This window comes from Ciconia boyciana, chromosome 1 (assembly GCF_034638445.1).
Source record: "Ciconia boyciana chromosome 1, ASM3463844v1, whole genome shotgun sequence".
Classification (NCBI taxonomy): domain Eukaryota; kingdom Metazoa; phylum Chordata; class Aves; order Ciconiiformes; family Ciconiidae; genus Ciconia; species Ciconia boyciana.
In genome coordinates, this window is record NC_132934.1 from 97,383,270 (window position 1) to 97,390,455 (window position 7,186).

A 7,186-nucleotide genomic window follows, 5' to 3' on the forward strand; every position below is an offset into this window, starting at 1 on the left:
CAGATGCAGCATCTTGAGCTCATGGGAAGACTGGTTCACCTCCAGTGACAGAGAGTGTATGGACTTTGCATGGATAGAGGAGAAGTTCATATGAGAAACAAATTACCTATGAGTCTATTCAGAAGAACCTCTGGGAGCAAAGAACAAACTCACAGGGACATCTGTGTGTCATAGCATTTCTTGAAGCATCAGTACTGCAACATAGTGCATTGGCTGGCTCTCCTTAATCTCCTTTATAACCTAGAAGATCTAGCTGCAACCTGTCTAACAATTATCAGAGAGCAAACACCCTTTTATATATATAAGAATCTGGAAGCTGAAAGAACCTTCAATGATGTGCTTTCATTTTAAAAGATTTAAACTAGGCCCCTGTTCCTCAGGTGGTCCTTAGCTGGTCACAAGTTTCAGGAGTTCAGAAGCACAAATGCAGAAGGTGCTAGATAACCAACTGCTATGAACAGGTGTATATCTTTGAAAGGGTAAAAATCACTACACTAGTCTTAAAGGAAAAAAGGAAAATCTTGCCAATCTGTCTAATGCTTTTAACCTTTATCAGATAACTTTTGTGGTTTATGGCACAATTACAGGAAAGCATTAATATTTATATAATTAAATAAGATTTATTATGTTCCTTTTGCATAGAATCAACATATCAACCTGTTCCTCTTTTCAAACAGTGAATATATTAAAACTGTTAAGTAAAACCAGGCCTACCACTCCATTTTGCTAGAGATCACATCTCCCCATTAAAAATGAGATTTACCACTATTTACAAATGCCTCTCTGTTCTCAGTTCAGCAGTCAGTTTTATATGCAGGTTATTGCTCTGACTTTTAGTCCAGAAACTAAGCCTGTTCTCCTTAACTTCCCATAAAAAATGCTGTCAAAAGCCTTTCTGGATTCTAGGTTATATTACATCAGACTGGCTCCTGTCCTGATGTCCTCATGAATGCACTCTGTCATATTCTTCTGACAGTACTCCTTTTTAGTGAACCCATGCTGATAATTTCCCTTTTTAATGAGCCAATTTCTCCTTCTCTTTATGAGAAGATTCCCAAATATCTCTTTGGGAGAAGAAATAGGGTAACAAATCTCTCAAATGAGATACTTACCTTACCATCAAAACGTTTCTAAGTCATCCCATCAGCTCTGTTTCCATGCTAGACCATGGAGAGAGAGAGAGAGAGAGAAGTATGCAATGCGGTTGGCTAACTTCCTTCTGTCACACTGTAACCCTCATGTCTATGGGTGACTTTTATTTGGGCACCTTTGGCGAGGTGTGGAGACTTGAAAGCAGGATGATATGCTTATGAGTACACAGTGATAACAATTACCTAGTAATTACCTAACTTTTGCTAATACTCCCAGTAATGAGCAAAGATAAATATGCTGTTAGGCTGAGCTTTAATATATTTCCCACTCCCAGGGCAGTCGCACGCAGAGTCTCATCTGGTCAGACACTTCTCACATGGGGAAATGTTCAGTCTCCAGATCTCCTTGCAATGGGCTGACCCTTGATCTTGCAGAGCTGCCATTTCCTCCGTTGCTTCTTCCATTGGCTTTTTTTATCTTGCCATGTCTCTAGGGGTTCTTTTTCCTAAATCTCTAATGCTTTAAGTCTTTGCTTTAAACTTACTAGTATTGACTTTGTCTCATCTCTTCATCTTTATTTGTTTCTGCTTTCTCCCCTTGCATGGCTTATGGCCTACGAGCTGTCTCTCTTAAGAACTTAGGTGGTAAGATAGCTTTGCCTTATTGTTAAAATGCTTTTGGTAGAAGTAGGCCCTAGATCACAACATCCCCAGAATATGTCTATGTATTGGCTCATATGGAAGGGCGAGTGATGGAAAAGTAGTCTTGTGTCTCCTGCAGCCAGACGCTGTAAGGAGAGAGCTTTAGAAAAGCTGGTAACCGTAGGAAGATCCTCCTGAAATATAGCTCAGTTTGTCAAATTTATTATCCTGACCAGAGATACAGGATATAGTCAGTACCAATAGCTCAAATTGATGATGTAAAAGAAGGAAGGAGGAAAGAAGGAGAAAACAGAACTTTGAAATTTCTAGATGGAAGCTGATTTTAAAATGCAGATCCTCATGAATATTTACTACTAAGACCAGGGTGCCTGCTTTTGACTTCTTTCATGTATTGCAATTATAGTTGTAAACCATAGTGTAAGAAAATCTCTCTATATAGATCACAGAAAACTTGCCTATGAAGTTCTCTTGCCTATTCCCTTCTCTGTTCTTCTGGCTAGTCGAGACAGCCTTGCAGTCTCCTAAGGGACAATGCAGCGGTTCCCAAGCAGACCTTCCAGGGTCTAAGGTGTTCCAGACTTCCTGTTGTCTGGCCCTGCATATATTATTAAGCACTAAAGTTACAGAAACAGTATGGGCAAAACTGCATATATTAAATGGTTTGCTACATGTACAGTGTATTTAGACAACGATGACTTCAGATTGTATGTTACAAACAAAATTCAGTGATAGCTGAACAGGACTGAGGATCTTAAATCACTATTTTCTATTAAATAATCACATATTTCATTGCTCTATTTAGCTTTCTAAATTGCACATTTCATTTTGGATTTGATGAAACTGTTGTATTGCCTATTAGTTATGAATCCAAGAACAGTCAGCACATTCTAAGTGAATATGCTGATTAAATAGGAAAGAATAACTGGGTCCTCCTACACAGACCAGAAAAGAGGAATATTTTCTTGCAGTGAAAGCCCATTCAGCTTCCCACAAACCATCTATGTGAATCCCCTGCACAGATGAATATTATGGTTCTTAGCTCAAAAGGGGGCCTGTGGGGTGACTATAAAAACTTCAAGGTTTTAGAGCTGGAAACTTACCTGCCATTGTCTTTTATTTTGGTCTGTCATTTCTGCAATTTTCATTCTATTTATTTCTTAAAAAAAAACCAAACCAAAACCTCTTTTCATTTTTTTGCTTCACTCATCTTTTTCTATAGACAAGTCAGGATATTGGCAGCTTTCCATGAAAAGCTATTCCTGCTTCTGCTGCTGCAAAACTCTGATTCTGCTGCATAATAATTTTGTATAAAGAAAACCTCAACATATAATTTAAACGTACTGGTCAAGAATTTTCAACAATTTATAGAAACTCAGTACAGCTCCCAGTGGCGTGACAACCAACAAATGCATTTATACTAGTTCCTCTAAGGAAAGCAAAACCTGGGCTTATTTTAAAAACTGACGGAAGGTGGGTGCTTCAGCTCCACTGCAGATCAGTGGCAACAAAGTGCCTATTTCCCTTGAGCACCTAAGTCCCCTGGCCTCCTTGAAAACCCCAGTCTGCATAGAAATTGCCTCTAAGACACTATTCACCCTACTGAAGGTGAGGAGGCAGTCCTGTCTAAGATCTGTCTCCATATAAATGAGAGGCTTGAAATCTGTCCCGCAGCCCTGCTAATCTTGCTAGGATCAATTTGTTCAGATGTGAATGGCTGCCGTTCATCGGCTGTTTAATACTGAAGCCCCACAGTCCCCCTCATTAATAAGGATGCTCAAAGAAAACATGCTGTGCTTTTATTTGTACATCTTCATCTTCTTACTCATTATAAGTAACAGTTTTACTGGGTGTTTCAATGCCTAATCATGTTGTGGTTTTTTTTCCTTTCCAATCCATAGTTGTGGTTTAATATACCATTACAATTTAAAGCCCCCGTAAAGAAAAAGTGGTTCTTATCTGCTGCAGAAATGACTATCATTAAGCACGTTCCAACAGTGTATGGGAGCGTGGAGGTACTCAAGGAAAAGCTGTAAATTGTGGTGCTGTTAACTGCAAGCATACTAGATGGCACAGAAGCCTCAACAGCTTCAGGAATAATGAATCAAAATGATGGTTTTTTGCATTAAAGCTGATTGCAAATAAAGGCAGCAGTGTTTTCAGATTGGCACTTGACTCCTGCTAAGCTTTGATCAGAGCTCTTGATAGACATGCAGTCTCAAGGACGACAGAGCTCTTCCCCAAGGAGATCGTGTCCCAAAGCTAGAAAAGACACATGCGCCATGACAGCATACACCTAGCAGATTGCAGCCTGATTTCCTAGGGATATTGTGTAGTTTGTTACCTTCTGTTCCAAGCCAGTTGCTGTGGTATGGAGATCTTGGCTGACTTATGCTCTTAGGGAAAAAAGTCAACAGATTTATGTTTACTGTCAGTTGTGATGTTCCATTATCGAATTCAGCAGCAATCTAGTGACTGCAGAAGCAGTATAGATTAGGAAGCTACTAGATGCTACAGTGAACATCCAGCGTGGTTCCCATCCAACAAAAGAAAGCCCATATGCCCTTGTTCTTTTACTTTCCTGTTTTTCTTTCTGCAGAATTGTCCTAAATAGGAAAGCAGTCCTCTCTGCAAAAGATCTAACAGAGCTCACTGTTAGCAAATTGAAATTATATTCAGCCTAAATGTCCTGAATTCTCCTAATTGCTTTCTGTGCTGTTTCCACCTGTGTGGGAATTGCAGTGAGAGAGTCACCATTTAGTTAATCTTGATAATGATTATCGTTACCATTGATATCACAATATGATATTCATATTCATAAAATGTCCAGGAATATAAATCAAGGCAGAATTCAGCTTATCAGATTCTATGTAGCTTTAAGCTCACCTTTCCAAATTCAGTTGCAGTCACTTAATTACTGGGCCTTCTTACTTTGTGTGAAACAGTGACATTTCTCTGTGGTATTGTCTTCCTAAGTAGCCCATGCAGCACCAAGTCTGTAAGGTGACCGAGAAAATGCATGACTCCTTGGTGAGTTGGTCACTTGTGACAGGCAAAATCCCTTCCAGCAGCAAAAGCATATAGTTAAATACCAACCAGAAGATAGAAGTAAAGCCATGAACATGAGTAGAGAGATAGTTAGATCAAGACTCATGTAGTGTCTCCAAGGCTCCATGACCAAACATCCTGAGCAGCACTGCACAAGTTAATTAACCCCTGAGAATTTATTTTCTCTAAATTGAGCGTAAAAGCAGTTTCCTACTTCACAAAAGTGTTTGAGACTACATAATTACCAGGTAGTCCTTTGATTCATCTTCTCAAGTTGAAGGTGGCATAGGAGTGTGAAGCACTCTTGTAATTTAAAACATAATCATCTGCAGCTTAAGGAATGCACTCAGTGGCTTACAGAGAGGAGTCTCACAGAGGAACCCACTGAGGAGTCTTCTGGTGCTAATAGGTAGTTGCTGAAGGAGTCAGGGGGTGGCACAGATTCCCGGTGATCTTTGGCTTCACACCAGAGGAGGATGTGGACCATTACTTTACAAATGTTAAGATGAATCATTTGAAAGAGCACACTTAAGTGACATATGTCCAGTCTCATTGATTATTTACAAGTATTGAATAAGGCTTAGAGATAAGTAATACTATATTTTTTCATAAATACATATGAATAGCTGTGTATGTACTTGTGAAGCAATTGATTTTGAGGAAAAAGTAGCAAATACATCAAATAAATTACTGAACAAGTTGAGTGAAATTCACCAGCCAATGTCAGATATAAATTAGATGATGACCAGTTTTGACTAAATCCTCTGCTATGTGGTTTACCAATTCTAAGCACCACCTTCCACATAACAGCACAGGGGTAATTTAACATAGTTATGTCCCCTTGATTCTACAAAAAAAAGCAGTAGTCATTAGAGTTATTTTCAAGAAAAATCCCAGAGGTTAATAAGCATGCAATTATTTTATACCCGTGGGCCTATTAACCTATCCTTTCTTGCAGGATTTATGCACAAAACTCAGTGGGAGTTTTCTAGGAATATTTGCGTGTCTTGTTCCCATTAGAGTTAATCAGAGGCATGCATGTAAATGCCTTCTACACAGATAGGGAATAACCTTTCTTTGAAGACTCTAAAGAAAATTTGAAGTTCACTCTTACTCTAGTGTATCAAAACCAACAGACAGTCCAGAGATTTGTCCTATTCTTTATCTGTCACACTAAAATATTCAGCTCAGAAAACTGTCTTCCCATGTCTTTTTCTCTTTTTCCTCTTACCACTTATTCTTCCCTTCCATATTCTTCCCCTCCCACTTCTTCTCTTTTATTACTGGATGGACAGCTTAAGAATCTCTGCCCATGTGAGAAACAACATTGCTCTTTTCACCTCAGCAGTGTTATACTCTTTCAAGCTGGAAGAAAACCAAGGAAATACTCTGTTCAGCTTGGTTCTTAATGCAACAAGTAATAGAGCAGTGCAATTCCTTCCTAAAGGAGGCTGTTGTTGCAAGATGGGTGATACAGGGTTTTAAGGGGAGAGTGGACAAGTACTTGTTAGAGAAACCCATTGAGGGTCACTAGATAGACAAATGACATGAGGATCGGGAAATCCCTGAACTGAACGTAGCTGGAGGCTGGAAGAACACTCGGGAGAAGTACTACAAACGATTGCCCTCTTTCTCTCCTTTGGCTTCTTACGTACAGCCACTGTTGGAGACAGGATTCTGATCTGAAGCAGTCTGCCTGGTTTTATAGGATGTTGGGCGTTCCAGTATTAGTCCATGTCTTTATCTCACCGTGTGCTGGCCCTGCACTTCAGAAGTTTGGTAGATTAAATCTTCAGGGCTGCAATACTGATGAGGAAGGGAAAGAACCGCCTGACTGTTGCTGCACCTTGGGCCTGGGGGAAGGTATGTGTACTGAGGGGCACTCCCCCTACACCCCTAACTTTCCCTAGTTATTCTGAAGTCTGAAGGAGAGATTGACAGCACCAGGCTGAAACTAGGAAAGGAGAGGAGAGAGAAACAGATTCCCAGTGGGATTTTGTAGGTGAGGAGGGGCAGCAGAATAGGGGCTGACACAGTGAAAGCAACTGTGAAATCAAGCTGTTAACGAGTGTATGTGCTTTTGCTATGTATCAGTGAGACTTAGCCCTGCAAACTGCTTCTGAGGAAGGAATGTCCAACGAAAATCAAAGACCAGGACATTGTTGGAAAGTAGTGGTCTTCCTCTGATGGAGAGCTTGTCTCAGATCTCAAATACCATGTCTTGTCCAGCGTGTTGCTGGTAATTCCTTAAGCAGCAAGCACAGCTGGAGTATACCAGTTATAGATCCACTGGACTCCATTGAGCAAAGCTAAATTTTCCTCAAGTTCTTTGATGAAGTGTATCAATACTAGGATTTCCATGCTACTGTTTTGGCAAAGGCAAGAGA